The sequence below is a fragment of the Phascolarctos cinereus genome, unplaced genomic scaffold (assembly GCF_003287225.1).
Source record: "Phascolarctos cinereus isolate Bilbo 61053 unplaced genomic scaffold, phaCin_HiC Scaffold_5;HRSCAF=322, whole genome shotgun sequence".
Lineage (NCBI taxonomy): Eukaryota > Metazoa > Chordata > Mammalia > Diprotodontia > Phascolarctidae > Phascolarctos > Phascolarctos cinereus.
This window is the reverse complement of record NW_027555958.1, coordinates 329,854,780-329,869,472: the sequence shown is the minus strand read 5'-3', so window position 1 is coordinate 329,869,472 and position 14,693 is coordinate 329,854,780. Positions and strand designations below refer to the sequence as shown.

The 14,693-nt window shown below is 64.8% G+C and overlaps 10 non-coding genes across 10 annotated transcripts; all 10 read left to right on the top strand.

Annotated features, from left to right (window-relative positions):
- The first annotated feature begins 1,046 nt into the window (after nt 1-1,046).
- On the top strand, nt 1,047-1,165 carry LOC144458161 (5S ribosomal RNA). Its single transcript, XR_013487708.1, has one exon. It is a non-coding gene; the product is annotated as a 5S ribosomal RNA (ribosomal RNA).
- Nucleotides 1,166-2,241: 1,076 nt separating this feature from the next.
- Nucleotides 2,242-2,361, top strand: LOC144458045 (5S ribosomal RNA). The gene has a single exon (XR_013487601.1). It is a non-coding gene; the product is annotated as a 5S ribosomal RNA (ribosomal RNA).
- Nucleotides 2,362-3,438: 1,077 nt separating this feature from the next.
- On the top strand, nt 3,439-3,557 carry LOC144458150 (5S ribosomal RNA). Its single transcript, XR_013487700.1, has one exon. It is a non-coding gene; the product is annotated as a 5S ribosomal RNA (ribosomal RNA).
- Nucleotides 3,558-4,634: 1,077 nt separating this feature from the next.
- On the top strand, nt 4,635-4,753 carry LOC144458142 (5S ribosomal RNA). The gene has a single exon (XR_013487693.1). It is a non-coding gene; the product is annotated as a 5S ribosomal RNA (ribosomal RNA).
- A 1,077-nt stretch (nt 4,754-5,830) lies between these two features.
- Nucleotides 5,831-5,950, top strand: LOC144458034 (5S ribosomal RNA). Its single transcript, XR_013487595.1, has one exon. It is a non-coding gene; the product is annotated as a 5S ribosomal RNA (ribosomal RNA).
- Nucleotides 5,951-7,026: 1,076 nt separating this feature from the next.
- Nucleotides 7,027-7,146, top strand: LOC144458023 (5S ribosomal RNA). The gene has a single exon (XR_013487586.1). It is a non-coding gene; the product is annotated as a 5S ribosomal RNA (ribosomal RNA).
- Nucleotides 7,147-8,223: 1,077 nt separating this feature from the next.
- Nucleotides 8,224-8,342, top strand: LOC144458102 (5S ribosomal RNA). The gene has a single exon (XR_013487654.1). It is a non-coding gene; the product is annotated as a 5S ribosomal RNA (ribosomal RNA).
- A 1,077-nt stretch (nt 8,343-9,419) lies between these two features.
- Nucleotides 9,420-9,539, top strand: LOC144458012 (5S ribosomal RNA). Its single transcript, XR_013487575.1, has one exon. It is a non-coding gene; the product is annotated as a 5S ribosomal RNA (ribosomal RNA).
- Nucleotides 9,540-10,615: 1,076 nt separating this feature from the next.
- On the top strand, nt 10,616-10,735 carry LOC144458001 (5S ribosomal RNA). Its single transcript, XR_013487565.1, has one exon. It is a non-coding gene; the product is annotated as a 5S ribosomal RNA (ribosomal RNA).
- A 1,077-nt stretch (nt 10,736-11,812) lies between these two features.
- LOC144457995 (5S ribosomal RNA) lies at nt 11,813-11,931 on the top strand. Its single transcript, XR_013487559.1, has one exon. It is a non-coding gene; the product is annotated as a 5S ribosomal RNA (ribosomal RNA).
- Nucleotides 11,932-14,693: the final 2,762 nt, after the last annotated feature.

Sequence of the window (14,693 nt, the reverse complement as noted above, 5' to 3'; positions counted from 1 at the left end):
AGGGGTCCAGCCACGCCCGCCCGGACAGCTCCAGACCTCTCTCGGCCGCCCTGGCAAGCGTGGGTGCCCCCCACGCCACTTTGCCCACCAGAAGACCCTCCCGCACGCTCTCCACTGAACAGCAGTCCAGTCGCTTCTTCGCCGTGTGCTTCTTGGGTTTTCTTTCGGTATGGCTTCCCCCGTTTGAGGGGGCTGGCACGCGGAGCGTCTCTGGCAAGCGGAAGCTTGGCGCTGGGGAGCCAAGGAAAGGGCCAGGAAGGGCCCTGCCGAGCCGGAGCCCCCAGGCGAAGGGGGCAGAAGACGAGGTGTGCGTGGGCACGCGGACGCGCTAGGGACAGGCTGAAGAGGACGCACGGGGCAGAGCGAAGGCCCTGGGCTGACCCAGGGATTGGGAGCGGCTTCCTCTAGAGGAAGGTGGGCTCTTCGGTGGCCCTTGGAGGAAGCCAAAGGAGGCAGGAGGCTCCCCGGAGCAGGCAGAGCGTTGCACAGCGGGGCAAGAAGTTGCACCGGGAAGTGCCCAGAGCTGGGGACGAGCAGCGTGTGGCTCGCGCGGGAGTGGGACCCGGGCGTGGCGCGGCCCGCAGAGGAGAGCTTGAGAGAGCGCCGGGACCGCTGGCCCGGCACGCGGGGGCAGGCTCCGCGCTCCCTGCTGAGCGCTGCGCGCTGGGCCCTGGCCAGCCTAGATGGCGAGCTTGGGGTGCAGGCAGCATCGGCGTGTCTTGGGCCGGGGCCGGGGCCGGGGCAGTTTGGAAGAAGGGGCGGGCGGTCCGGCCAGCCCGTTGGTGTGTTGCGGGCCCGAGTGCCGGCTGCCGTCTGAATGGCCAGGCGCTGTTGGGGCGCGCGAGCGGGCGAGGCGTGTTGGGGTGGTCAGGGGGGGGGCGTGGTGTGTCCCCGGGCCGGGAGCGGACCGGAGAGGGACCCGGGCTTGCGGTGGCCTGGGGGAGGGATTGGCCCGGACAGCAGCGCAGAGCCCCGCGCGCAGGCAGGCGGCGCAAAAGCGTGCGCGGGCGGGCGAGCTCTTGGGGCTGCCAGGAGAATGGCAGAGCGTCTACGGCCATACCACCCTGAACGCGCCCGATCTCGTCTGATCTCGGAAGCTAAGCAGGGTCGGGCCTGGTTAGTACTTGGATGGGAGACCGCCTGGGAATACCGGGTGCTGTAGGCTTTTTCTTTTTTTTTGCCCACCCTTTTTTTCCTAGGGGTCCAGCCCCACGCCCGCCCGGACAGCTCCAGACCCTCTCTCGGCCGCCCTGGCAAGCGTGGTGCCCACGCCCACTTGCCACCAAGACCCTCCCCGCACGCTCTCCACTGAACAGCAGTCCAGTCGCTTCTTCGCCGTGTGCTTCTTGGGTTTTCTTTCGGTATGGCTTCCCCCGTTTGAGGGGGCTGGCACGCGGAGCGTCTCTGGCAAGCGGAAGCTTGGCGCTGGGGAGCCAAGGAAAGGGCCAGGAAGGGCCCTGCCGAGCCGGAGCCCCCAGGCGAAGGGGGCAGAAGACGAGGTGTGCGTGGGCACGCGGACGCGCTAGGGACAGGCTGAAGAGGACGCACGGGGCAGAGCGAAGGCCCTGGGCTGACCCAGGGATTGGGAGCGGCTTCCTCTAGAGGAAGGTGGGCTCTTCGGTGGCCCTTGGAGGAAGCCAAAGGAGGCAGGAGGCTCCCCGGAGCAGGCAGAGCGTTGCACAGGCGGGCAAGAAGTTGCACCGGGAAGTGCCAGAGCTGGGGACGAGCAGCGTGTGGCTCGCGCGGGAGTGGGACCCGGGCGTGGCGCGGCCCGCAGAGGAGAGCTTGAGAGAGCGCCGGGACCGCTGGCCCGGCACGCGGGGGCAGGCTCCGCGCTCCCTGCTGAGCGCTGCGCGCTGGGCCCTGGCCAGCCTAGATGGCGAGCTTGGGGTGCAGGCAGCATCGGCGTGTCTTGGGCCGGGGCCGGGGCCGGGGCAGTTTGGAAGAAGGGGCGGGCGGTCCGGCCAGCCCGTTGGTGTGTTGCGGGCCCGAGTGCCGGCTGCCGTCTGAATGGCCAGGCGCTGTTGGGGCGCGCGAGCGGGCGAGGCGTGTTGGGGTGGTCAGGGAGGGGGGCGTGGTGTGTCCCCGGGCCGGGAGCGGACCGGAGAGGGACCCGGGCTTGCGGTGGCCTGGGGGAGGGATTGGCCCGGACAGCAGCGCAGAGCCCCGCGCGCAGGCAGGCGGCGCAAAAGCGTGCGCGGGCGGCGCGAGCTCTTGGGGCTGCCAGGAGAATGGCAGAGCGTCTACGGCCATACCACCCTGAACGCGCCCGATCTCGTCTGATCTCGGAAGCTTAAGCAGGGTCGGGCCTGGTTAGTACTTGGATGGGAGACCGCCTGGGAATACCGGGTGCTGTAGGCTTTTTCTTTTTTTTTGCCCACCCTTTTTTTCCTAGGGGTCCAGCCCCACGCCCGCCCGGACAGCTCCAGACCCTCTCTCGGCCGCCCTGGCAAGCGTGGTGCCCACGCCCACTTGCCACCAAGACCCTCCCCGCACGCTCTCCACTGAACAGCAGTCCAGTCGCTTCTTCGCCGTGTGCTTCTTGGGTTTTCTTTCGGTATGGCTTCCCCCGTTTGAGGGGGCTGGCACGCGGAGCGTCTCTGGCAAGCGGAAGCTTGGCGCTGGGGAGCCAAGGAAAGGGCCAGGAAGGGCCCTGCCGAGCCGGAGCCCCCAGGCGAAGGGGGCAGAAGACGAGGTGTGCGTGGGCACGCGGACGCGCTAGGGACAGGCTGAAGAGGACGCACGGGGCAGAGCGAAGGCCCTGGGCTGACCCAGGGATTGGGAGCGGCTTCCTCTAGAGGAAGGTGGGCTCTTCGGTGGCCCTTGGAGGAAGCCAAAGGAGGCAGGAGGCTCCCCGGAGCAGGCAGAGCGTTGCACAGGCGGGCAAGAAGTTGCACCGGGAAGTGCCCAGAGCTGGGGACGAGCAGCGTGTGGCTCGCGCGGGAGTGGGACCCGGGCGTGGCGCGGCCCGCAGAGGAGAGCTTGAGAGAGCGCCGGGACCGCTGGCCCGGCACGCGGGGGCAGGCTCCGCGCTCCCTGCTGAGCGCTGCGCGCTGGGCCCTGGCCAGCCTAGATGGCGAGCTTGGGGTGCAGGCAGCATCGGCGTGTCTTGGGCCGGGGCCGGGGCCGGGGCAGTTTGGAAGAAGGGGCGGGCGGTCCGGCCAGCCCGTTGGTGTGTTGCGGGCCCGAGTGCCGGCTGCCGTCTGAATGGCCAGGCGCTGTTGGGGCGCGCGAGCGGGCGAGGCGTGTTGGGGTGGTCAGGGAGGGGGGCGTGGTGTGTCCCCGGGCCGGGAGCGGACCGGAGAGGGACCCGGGCTTGCGGTGGCCTGGGGGAGGGATTGGCCCGGACAGCAGCGCAGAGCCCCGCGCGCAGGCAGGCGGCGCAAAAGCGTGCGCGGGCGGCGCGAGCTCTTGGGGCTGCCAGGAGAATGGCAGAGCGTCTACGGCCATACCACCCTGAACGCGCCCGATCTCGTCTGATCTCGGAAGCTAAGCAGGGTCGGGCCTGGTTAGTACTTGGATGGGAGACCGCCTGGGAATACCGGGTGCTGTAGGCTTTTTCTTTTTTTTTGCCCACCCTTTTTTTCCTAGGGGTCCAGCCCCACGCCCGCCCGGACAGCTCCAGACCCTCTCTCGGCCGCCCTGGCAAGCGTGGTGCCCACGCCCACTTGCCACCAAGACCCTCCCCGCACGCTCTCCACTGAACAGCAGTCCAGTCGCTTCTTCGCCGTGTGCTTCTTGGGTTTTCTTTCGGTATGGCTTCCCCCGTTTGAGGGGGCTGGCACGCGGAGCGTCTCTGGCAAGCGGAAGCTTGGCGCTGGGGAGCCAAGGAAAGGGCCAGGAAGGGCCCTGCCGAGCCGGAGCCCCCAGGCGAAGGGGGCAGAAGACGAGGTGTGCGTGGGCACGCGGACGCGCTAGGGACAGGCTGAAGAGGACGCACGGGGCAGAGCGAAGGCCCTGGGCTGACCCAGGGATTGGGAGCGGCTTCCTCTAGAGGAAGGTGGGCTCTTCGGTGGCCCTTGGAGGAAGCCAAAGGAGGCAGGAGGCTCCCCGGAGCAGGCAGAGCGTTGCACAGGCGGGCAAGAAGTTGCACCGGGAAGTGCCCAGAGCTGGGGACGAGCAGCGTGTGGCTCGCGCGGGAGTGGGACCCGGGCGTGGCGCGGCCCGCAGAGGAGAGCTTGAGAGAGCGCCGGGACCGCTGGCCCGGCACGCGGGGGCAGGCTCCGCGCTCCCTGCTGAGCGCTGCGCGCTGGGCCCTGGCCAGCCTAGATGGCGAGCTTGGGGTGCAGGCAGCATCGGCGTGTCTTGGGCCGGGGCCGGGGCCGGGGCAGTTTGGAAGAAGGGGCGGGCGGTCCGGCCAGCCCGTTGGTGTGTTGCGGGCCCGAGTGCCGGCTGCCGTCTGAATGGCCAGGCGCTGTTGGGGCGCGCGAGCGGGCGAGGCGTGTTGGGGTGGTCAGGGAGGGGGGCGTGGTGTGTCCCCGGGCCGGGAGCGGACCGGAGAGGGACCCGGGCTTGCGGTGGCCTGGGGGAGGGATTGGCCCGGACAGCAGCGCAGAGCCCCGCGCGCAGGCAGGCGGCGCAAAAGCGTGCGCGGGCGGCGCGAGCTCTTGGGGCTGCCAGGAGAATGGCAGAGCGTCTACGGCCATACCACCCTGAACGCGCCCGATCTCGTCTGATCTCGGAAGCTAAGCAGGGTCGGGCCTGGTTAGTACTTGGATGGGAGACCGCCTGGGAATACCGGGTGCTGTAGGCTTTTTCTTTTTTTTTGCCCACCCTTTTTTTCCTAGGGGTCCAGCCCCACGCCCGCCCGGACAGCTCCAGACCCTCTCTCGGCCGCCCTGGCAAGCGTGGTGCCCACGCCCACTTGCCACCAAGACCCTCCCCGCACGCTCTCCACTGAACAGCAGTCCAGTCGCTTCTTCGCCGTGTGCTTCTTGGGTTTTCTTTCGGTATGGCTTCCCCCGTTTGAGGGGGCTGGCACGCGGAGCGTCTCTGGCAAGCGGAAGCTTGGCGCTGGGGAGCCAAGGAAAGGGCCAGGAAGGGCCCTGCCGAGCCGGAGCCCCCAGGCGAAGGGGGCAGAAGACGAGGTGTGCGTGGGCACGCGGACGCGCTAGGGACAGGCTGAAGAGGACGCACGGGGCAGAGCGAAGGCCCTGGGCTGACCCAGGGATTGGGAGCGGCTTCCTCTAGAGGAAGGTGGGCTCTTCGGTGGCCCTTGGAGGAAGCCAAAGGAGGCAGGAGGCTCCCCGGAGCAGGCAGAGCGTTGCACAGGCGGGCAAGAAGTTGCACCGGGAAGTGCCCAGAGCTGGGGACGAGCAGCGTGTGGCTCGCGCGGGAGTGGGACCCGGGCGTGGCGCGGCCCGCAGAGGAGAGCTTGAGAGAGCGCCGGGACCGCTGGCCCGGCACGCGGGGGCAGGCTCCGCGCTCCCTGCTGAGCGCTGCGCGCTGGGCCCTGGCCAGCCTAGATGGCGAGCTTGGGGTGCAGGCAGCATCGGCGTGTCTTGGGCCGGGGCCGGGGCCGGGGCAGTTTGGAAGAAGGGGCGGGCGGTCCGGCCAGCCCGTTGGTGTGTTGCGGGCCCGAGTGCCGGCTGCCGTCTGAATGGCCAGGCGCTGTTGGGGCGCGCGAGCGGGCGAGGCGTGTTGGGGTGGTCAGGGAGGGGGGCGTGGTGTGTCCCCGGGCCGGGAGCGGACCGGAGAGGGACCCGGGCTTGCGGTGGCCTGGGGGAGGGATTGGCCCGGACAGCAGCGCAGAGCCCCGCGCGCAGGCAGGCGGCGCAAAAGCGTGCGCGGGCGGCGCGAGCTCTTGGGGCTGCCAGGAGAATGGCAGAGCGTCTACGGCCATACCACCCTGAACGCGCCCGATCTCGTCTGATCTCGGAAGCTTAAGCAGGGTCGGGCCTGGTTAGTACTTGGATGGGAGACCGCCTGGGAATACCGGGTGCTGTAGGCTTTTTCTTTTTTTTTGCCCACCCTTTTTTTCCTAGGGGTCCAGCCCCACGCCCGCCCGGACAGCTCCAGACCCTCTCTCGGCCGCCCTGGCAAGCGTGGTGCCCACGCCCACTTGCCACCAAGACCCTCCCCGCACGCTCTCCACTGAACAGCAGTCCAGTCGCTTCTTCGCCGTGTGCTTCTTGGGTTTTCTTTCGGTATGGCTTCCCCCGTTTGAGGGGGCTGGCACGCGGAGCGTCTCTGGCAAGCGGAAGCTTGGCGCTGGGGAGCCAAGGAAAGGGCCAGGAAGGGCCCTGCCGAGCCGGAGCCCCCAGGCGAAGGGGGCAGAAGACGAGGTGTGCGTGGGCACGCGGACGCGCTAGGGACAGGCTGAAGAGGACGCACGGGGCAGAGCGAAGGCCCTGGGCTGACCCAGGGATTGGGAGCGGCTTCCTCTAGAGGAAGGTGGGCTCTTCGGTGGCCCTTGGAGGAAGCCAAAGGAGGCAGGAGGCTCCCCGGAGCAGGCAGAGCGTTGCACAGGCGGGCAAGAAGTTGCACCGGGAAGTGCCCAGAGCTGGGGACGAGCAGCGTGTGGCTCGCGCGGGAGTGGGACCCGGGCGTGGCGCGGCCCGCAGAGGAGAGCTTGAGAGAGCGCCGGGACCGCTGGCCCGGCACGCGGGGGCAGGCTCCGCGCTCCCTGCTGAGCGCTGCGCGCTGGGCCCTGGCCAGCCTAGATGGCGAGCTTGGGTGCAGGCAGCATCGGCGTGTCTTGGGCCGGGGCCGGGGCCGGGGCAGTTTGGAAGAAGGGGCGGGCGGTCCGGCCAGCCCGTTGGTGTGTTGCGGGCCCGAGTGCCGGCTGCCGTCTGAATGGCCAGGCGCTGTTGGGGCGCGCGAGCGGGCGAGGCGTGTTGGGGTGGTCAGGGAGGGGGGCGTGGTGTGTCCCCGGGCCGGGAGCGGACCGGAGAGGGACCCGGGCTTGCGGTGGCCTGGGGGAGGGATTGGCCCGGACAGCAGCGCAGAGCCCCGCGCGCAGGCAGGCGGCGCAAAAGCGTGCGCGGGCGGCGCGAGCTCTTGGGGCTGCCAGGAGAATGGCAGAGCGTCTACGGCCATACCACCCTGAACGCGCCCGATCTCGTCTGATCTCGGAAGCTTAAGCAGGGTCGGGCCTGGTTAGTACTTGGATGGGAGACCGCCTGGGAATACCGGGTGCTGTAGGCTTTTTCTTTTTTTTTGCCCACCCTTTTTTTCCTAGGGGTCCAGCCCCACGCCCGCCCGGACAGCTCCAGACCCTCTCTCGGCCGCCCTGGCAAGCGTGGTGCCCACGCCCACTTGCCACCAAGACCCTCCCCGCACGCTCTCCACTGAACAGCAGTCCAGTCGCTTCTTCGCCGTGTGCTTCTTGGGTTTTCTTTCGGTATGGCTTCCCCCGTTTGAGGGGGCTGGCACGCGGAGCGTCTCTGGCAAGCGGAAGCTTGGCGCTGGGGAGCCAAGGAAAGGGCCAGGAAGGGCCCTGCCGAGCCGGAGCCCCCAGGCGAAGGGGGCAGAAGACGAGGTGTGCGTGGGCACGCGGACGCGCTAGGGACAGGCTGAAGAGGACGCACGGGGCAGAGCGAAGGCCCTGGGCTGACCCAGGGATTGGGAGCGGCTTCCTCTAGAGGAAGGTGGGCTCTTCGGTGGCCCTTGGAGGAAGCCAAAGGAGGCAGGAGGCTCCCCGGAGCAGGCAGAGCGTTGCACAGGCGGGCAAGAAGTTGCACCGGGAAGTGCCCAGAGCTGGGGACGAGCAGCGTGTGGCTCGCGCGGGAGTGGGACCCGGGCGTGGCGCGGCCCGCAGAGGAGAGCTTGAGAGAGCGCCGGGACCGCTGGCCCGGCACGCGGGGGCAGGCTCCGCGCTCCCTGCTGAGCGCTGCGCGCTGGGCCCTGGCCAGCCTAGATGGCGAGCTTGGGGTGCAGGCAGCATCGGCGTGTCTTGGGCCGGGGCCGGGGCCGGGGCAGTTTGGAAGAAGGGGCGGGCGGTCCGGCCAGCCCGTTGGTGTGTTGCGGGCCCGAGTGCCGGCTGCCGTCTGAATGGCCAGGCGCTGTTGGGGCGCGCGAGCGGGCGAGGCGTGTTGGGGTGGTCAGGGAGGGGGGCGTGGTGTGTCCCCGGGCCGGGAGCGGACCGGAGAGGGACCCGGGCTTGCGGTGGCCTGGGGGAGGGATTGGCCCGGACAGCAGCGCAGAGCCCCGCGCGCAGGCAGGCGGCGCAAAAGCGTGCGCGGGCGGCGCGAGCTCTTGGGGCTGCCAGGAGAATGGCAGAGCGTCTACGGCCATACCACCCTGAACGCGCCCGATCTCGTCTGATCTCGGAAGCTAAGCAGGGTCGGGCCTGGTTAGTACTTGGATGGGAGACCGCCTGGGAATACCGGGTGCTGTAGGCTTTTTCTTTTTTTTTGCCCACCCTTTTTTTCCTAGGGGTCCAGCCCCACGCCCGCCCGGACAGCTCCAGACCCTCTCTCGGCCGCCCTGGCAAGCGTGGTGCCCACGCCCACTTGCCACCAAGACCCTCCCCGCACGCTCTCCACTGAACAGCAGTCCAGTCGCTTCTTCGCCGTGTGCTTCTTGGGTTTTCTTTCGGTATGGCTTCCCCCGTTTGAGGGGGCTGGCACGCGGAGCGTCTCTGGCAAGCGGAAGCTTGGCGCTGGGGAGCCAAGGAAAGGGCCAGGAAGGGCCCTGCCGAGCCGGAGCCCCCAGGCGAAGGGGGCAGAAGACGAGGTGTGCGTGGGCACGCGGACGCGCTAGGGACAGGCTGAAGAGGACGCACGGGGCAGAGCGAAGGCCCTGGGCTGACCCAGGGATTGGGAGCGGCTTCCTCTAGAGGAAGGTGGGCTCTTCGGTGGCCCTTGGAGGAAGCCAAAGGAGGCAGGAGGCTCCCCGGAGCAGGCAGAGCGTTGCACAGGCGGGCAAGAAGTTGCACCGGGAAGTGCCCAGAGCTGGGGACGAGCAGCGTGTGGCTCGCGCGGGAGTGGGACCCGGGCGTGGCGCGGCCCGCAGAGGAGAGCTTGAGAGAGCGCCGGGACCGCTGGCCCGGCACGCGGGGGCAGGCTCCGCGCTCCCTGCTGAGCGCTGCGCGCTGGGCCCTGGCCAGCCTAGATGGCGAGCTTGGGGTGCAGGCAGCATCGGCGTGTCTTGGGCCGGGGCCGGGGCCGGGGCAGTTTGGAAGAAGGGGCGGGCGGTCCGGCCAGCCCGTTGGTGTGTTGCGGGCCCGAGTGCCGGCTGCCGTCTGAATGGCCAGGCGCTGTTGGGGCGCGCGAGCGGGCGAGGCGTGTTGGGGTGGTCAGGGAGGGGGGCGTGGTGTGTCCCCGGGCCGGGAGCGGACCGGAGAGGGACCCGGGCTTGCGGTGGCCTGGGGGAGGGATTGGCCCGGACAGCAGCGCAGAGCCCCGCGCGCAGGCAGGCGGCGCAAAAGCGTGCGCGGGCGGCGCGAGCTCTTGGGGCTGCCAGGAGAATGGCAGAGCGTCTACGGCCATACCACCCTGAACGCGCCCGATCTCGTCTGATCTCGGAAGCTTAAGCAGGGTCGGGCCTGGTTAGTACTTGGATGGGAGACCGCCTGGGAATACCGGGTGCTGTAGGCTTTTTCTTTTTTTTTGCCCACCCTTTTTTTCCTAGGGGTCCAGCCCCACGCCCGCCCGGACAGCTCCAGACCCTCTCTCGGCCGCCCTGGCAAGCGTGGTGCCCACGCCCACTTGCCACCAAGACCCTCCCCGCACGCTCTCCACTGAACAGCAGTCCAGTCGCTTCTTCGCCGTGTGCTTCTTGGGTTTTCTTTCGGTATGGCTTCCCCCGTTTGAGGGGGCTGGCACGCGGAGCGTCTCTGGCAAGCGGAAGCTTGGCGCTGGGGAGCCAAGGAAAGGGCCAGGAAGGGCCCTGCCGAGCCGGAGCCCCCAGGCGAAGGGGGCAGAAGACGAGGTGTGCGTGGGCACGCGGACGCGCTAGGGACAGGCTGAAGAGGACGCACGGGGCAGAGCGAAGGCCCTGGGCTGACCCAGGGATTGGGAGCGGCTTCCTCTAGAGGAAGGTGGGCTCTTCGGTGGCCCTTGGAGGAAGCCAAAGGAGGCAGGAGGCTCCCCGGAGCAGGCAGAGCGTTGCACAGGCGGGCAAGAAGTTGCACCGGGAAGTGCCCAGAGCTGGGGACGAGCAGCGTGTGGCTCGCGCGGGAGTGGGACCCGGGCGTGGCGCGGCCCGCAGAGGAGAGCTTGAGAGAGCGCCGGGACCGCTGGCCCGGCACGCGGGGGCAGGCTCCGCGCTCCCTGCTGAGCGCTGCGCGCTGGGCCCTGGCCAGCCTAGATGGCGAGCTTGGGTGCAGGCAGCATCGGCGTGTCTTGGGCCGGGGCCGGGGCCGGGGCAGTTTGGAAGAAGGGGCGGGCGGTCCGGCCAGCCCGTTGGTGTGTTGCGGGCCCGAGTGCCGGCTGCCGTCTGAATGGCCAGGCGCTGTTGGGGCGCGCGAGCGGGCGAGGCGTGTTGGGGTGGTCAGGGAGGGGGGCGTGGTGTGTCCCCGGGCCGGGAGCGGACCGGAGAGGGACCCGGGCTTGCGGTGGCCTGGGGGAGGGATTGGCCCGGACAGCAGCGCAGAGCCCCGCGCGCAGGCAGGCGGCGCAAAAGCGTGCGCGGGCGGCGCGAGCTCTTGGGGCTGCCAGGAGAATGGCAGAGCGTCTACGGCCATACCACCCTGAACGCGCCCGATCTCGTCTGATCTCGGAAGCTTAAGCAGGGTCGGGCCTGGTTAGTACTTGGATGGGAGACCGCCTGGGAATACCGGGTGCTGTAGGCTTTTTCTTTTTTTTTGCCCACCCTTTTTTTCCTAGGGGTCCAGCCCCACGCCCGCCCGGACAGCTCCAGACCCTCTCTCGGCCGCCCTGGCAAGCGTGGTGCCCACGCCCACTTGCCACCAAGACCCTCCCCGCACGCTCTCCACTGAACAGCAGTCCAGTCGCTTCTTCGCCGTGTGCTTCTTGGGTTTTCTTTCGGTATGGCTTCCCCCGTTTGAGGGGGCTGGCACGCGGAGCGTCTCTGGCAAGCGGAAGCTTGGCGCTGGGGAGCCAAGGAAAGGGCCAGGAAGGGCCCTGCCGAGCCGGAGCCCCCAGGCGAAGGGGGCAGAAGACGAGGTGTGCGTGGGCACGCGGACGCGCTAGGGACAGGCTGAAGAGGACGCACGGGGCAGAGCGAAGGCCCTGGGCTGACCCAGGGATTGGGAGCGGCTTCCTCTAGAGGAAGGTGGGCTCTTCGGTGGCCCTTGGAGGAAGCCAAAGGAGGCAGGAGGCTCCCCGGAGCAGGCAGAGCGTTGCACAGGCGGGCAAGAAGTTGCACCGGGAAGTGGCCAGAGCTGGGGACGAGCAGCGTGTGGCTCGCGCGGGAGTGGGACCCGGGCGTGGCGCGGCCCGCAGAGGAGAGCTTGAGAGAGCGCCGGGACCGCTGGCCCGGCACGCGGGGGCAGGCTCCGCGCTCCCTGCTGAGCGCTGCGCGCTGGGCCCTGGCCAGCCTAGATGGCGAGCTTGCGGTGCAGGCAGCATCGGCGTGTCTTGGGCCGGGGGCGGGGCCGGGGCAGTTTGGAAGAAGGGGCGGGCGGTCCGGCCAGCCCGTTGGTGTGTTGCGGGCCCGAGTGCCGGCTGCCGTCTGAATGGCCAGGCGCTGTTGGGGCGCGCGAGCGGGCGAGGCGTGTTGGGGTGGTCAGGGAGGGGGGCGTGGTGTGTCCCCGGGCCGGGAGCGGACCGGAGAGGGACCCGGGCTTGCGGTGGCCTGGGGGAGGGATTGGCCCGGACAGCAGCGCAGAGCCCCGCGCGCAGGCAGGCGGCGCAAAAGCGTGCGCGGGCGGCGCGAGCTCTTGGGGCTGCCAGGAGAATGGCAGAGCGTCTACGGCCATACCACCCTGAACGCGCCCGATCTCGTCTGATCTCGGAAGCTAAGCAGGGTCGGGCCTGGTTAGTACTTGGATGGGAGACCGCCTGGGAATACCGGGTGCTGTAGGCTTTTTCTTTTTTTTTGCCCACCCTTTTTTTCCTAGGGGTCCAGCCCCACGCCCGCCCGGACAGCTCCAGACCCTCTCTCGGCCGCCCTGGCAAGCGTGGTGCCCACGCCCACTTGCCACCAAGACCCTCCCCGCACGCTCTCCACTGAACTGCTTTGCTGGAGGCACTTTTTTTCTCGCTGCCACCCTCACTCCCCCCGCCCTCCCATCCTGCTGTGTGTCCCGATTGATATTTCGCCTGCTATTTTGATTTCATTGGCTGCAAACTGCCTCTTCGGATCCTTTGACAGAGAATTACTTGTATTGTAAATTAAACTGAATTCCCTGCAAATTTGAGAAGTGTGGATTTATTGAGAGATAGTTGTTGCAAAAATTTGTCCTTATTTTTCTCCTTTACTTATTACTATGTTGGCATTCGTTTCGTTTGTCGAAAATAATTTTAGTGTTATGTGTTCAAAATTTTTTGTTAACCGTTTTAATGCCCTCTGTCTCTTGCTTGTTCCTGAATTCTTCCCTTATCCCTATGTGTGACAGATAAAACTATTTCGTGCTGTCCTAATCTACTTACAATATCACCCTTTATGTGTGAATTATGCATCCATTTTGGCCTTATCTTGCTATACAGTTTGAGATGTTGTTCTATGTCTAGTTTCTGCCATATTCTTTTCCCTTGTTTCCAGCAGTTTTCTTAAAATAAAGGTTATTTTGAACTCAGTTCTTCTTGACTCCAAACTCAGTGATCTATCGAATGTACATAGTCAGAAATATTCCTCTGTATTTCACAGCCAGGAAAGGTGAAGTCCAGGAAGCAGAATTCTGTATAGATATATTGTTTAGAGCCGTTAAGTGAGCTGGTGTCTATGTCAATGAGGCCCCCACTCCTATCCCCATTTCATCCAGTCCACTTAGTTAGACTCTGCTTGGGGCAGGGATACCTCAGAAGCTACTGCAATCTCATTACTCTAGTGATGGGACAACTTTCAATGTGTGGTGGCTCTCTTTTCCCCCACAGGGCCTCTCTGGCCCTAATCATACCTAATCCACCCTTCTTGTAACCCCTTACCTTGGTTGTGAATCATGACAAAGAAAATGAAGGGAGTGAAAGCTTTCCAAAGCATCTCTACACAGTAGAGCTCACAGCCAGGGTTCCTCAATCCCCCACCTAAGACTTCCTTCCCTCATCACTTCCCCCTCAATATGTCTTAAAAATTTTTTTTTCGTAGACAAGAGGAAATAGGTGTTTGCTGGGTGGGAGAAAGTACAGGTGGTTGCCCAAGTACAGAGCCGTCCTATAATTAGTCCAGTCACAGTTTCCTATGTGCTGTGGCTGATCTTTTGTGAGTTAAGAAATTGTCAGGACTTAGTGGAGAAAACCTCAGCCCCTGAGCCTGGTCGCATATGCTCACAGGCTTGAGCCCAGCAAAGGCACACAGCTTGCTAGTGAGGTCAGCTCCTGTGCTCTGAGAGCTCCTCCCTCTTCCAGCAGTGACAGTTTTGCCTAGAAGCATTTGTTAGGTGTTTACTCTTGGCTCAGGACTCTGTTAAGAACTGGGGATACAACAAAGACAAAAACAGATCCTTCCTTCAGAGAGCTTACATTCTAAGGGAGAACATAGCAGGTAAAACAAAAATAGCTGCATATGAAGTAATCTTAGAGGAAGAAGATCTGGTACCTGGAGGGATGGGGGAGAGAGATACCTGCAAGGCCTCCCACAGGAGGTGGTCTTTGACCCTAGTCTGGAAGGAAACCAGGGATTCTAAGAGGCAGAAGTGAGGAAGGAGAGAGTAGTACAGGCTTGAAGGACAACTAGAGTTCCTGAAGCTGCAGTGGGCCAGTACAGTTGGCTCACAGAGCAGGTGGAGGGTAGGAAAGTTTGAGACAGGAAAGGGAGGAAGGGACCAGCTTTTTAGGAGCTTTAAATGTCACTTGAAGGACTTAAAAACAGCTAACATTTATGTAATGCTTTAAGGTTTGCAAACACTTCACATACATAGGGGGCAGGGAGCACACTGCTCTATGAGGCCCATCCTTGGACCATTCTGCCAAGTTCTCACCAGGTTTGGTGAGCCTGCTTCCAGAAGTGTATGGTGAAGGGACAGATTTCCCTTTTCCCAACATCTACAAGCATTTTTTGACACTTTTGTGTTGGTTTATGGTGATGGAAAACTGTAGGTGATGGCTACCAAGCAGGAAGTGAATGTTCACTTAAGAGGCATAACAGGTAAAATCTGTCTCTGTGCTTTTGTCTCTCTGTCTTTGCCTCTCTCTGTCTCTGACTGTGTCTGTCTCTCTCTGTGTCTCCGTGTATGCCTCTGTGTCTCTCTGTCCCTCTATCTCTTTCTCTCTCTCTACTTTCACATGACAAGAAAGAAATGCTGTGGACCTCCAGGTATGGAGAGAAGTAGTGCATAGGCCTCCACATGGCGATGAATGCATGGCTACCTCTGTTTCTTCTGTGTGGGTTGCGTTTGCTCTTCTTAATGTTAGGTGAATGAGTATTGGAGATGGAAGAGAATCGATTATAACTTTGTGAGCTTTGAGTGGACAGAAGTACCACCAGAGGTCTTCATTTGGTCACAAAGCAAGGGAGAATGAGATTCGTCTGTGCCAGCTAACAGTTTTCCTTAGTATTTTCATCTTGTTAGGAGTTTATAGACTATAAGTGAAGAATGAGATATGAATTTTCAAATACAACTAATGTGTGAGATACTGTTGTTTGTCTATATTTATATGCTACAGTTGAGGGCTTTTATTTTAGAAGAA